At 46.9% G+C, this 397-nt stretch overlaps 1 pseudogene; it reads left to right on the forward strand.

Annotated features, from left to right (window-relative positions):
* Positions 1-217: 217 nt before the first annotated feature.
* Positions 218-397, forward strand: part of LOC104542008 — a 1103-nt pseudogene continuing 923 nt past the window's right edge.

Here is a 397-nt window from a genome sequence, read left to right on the forward strand (position 1 = left end):
TCAAGAAGCAGATTGAGCAGGAGAAATCTGAGCTGCAAGCCTCCCTGGAGGAAGCTGAGGTACACACGGTGTAATAAATGCTGTCCAGGCTATAAGTATGGGAGTAGTTGTTTTCAGAGGTGATAGGAAAGCAAGCCTACATTCATGAAATGCTGCATAAGAGATTACTTAAAAAGGAAGCAGTAGTTTAAGTCACTGTTCCTGTTGATTTGTCCAGGCATCCCTGGAGCATGAAGAAGGGAAGATCCTGCGCCTCCAACTTGAGCTCAACCAGGTGAAATCTGAGATTGACAGGAAGATAGCCGAGAAAGATGAGGAGATCGACCAGATGAAGAGAAACCACCTCAGAATTGTAGAGTCCTTGCAGAGCAGCCTGGACGCTGAGATCAGGAGCAGG

Source organism: Mesitornis unicolor, unplaced genomic scaffold (assembly GCF_000695765.1).
Source record: "Mesitornis unicolor isolate BGI_N332 unplaced genomic scaffold, ASM69576v1 scaffold24300, whole genome shotgun sequence".
NCBI classification, from domain to species: Eukaryota; Metazoa; Chordata; class Aves; order Mesitornithiformes; family Mesitornithidae; genus Mesitornis; species Mesitornis unicolor.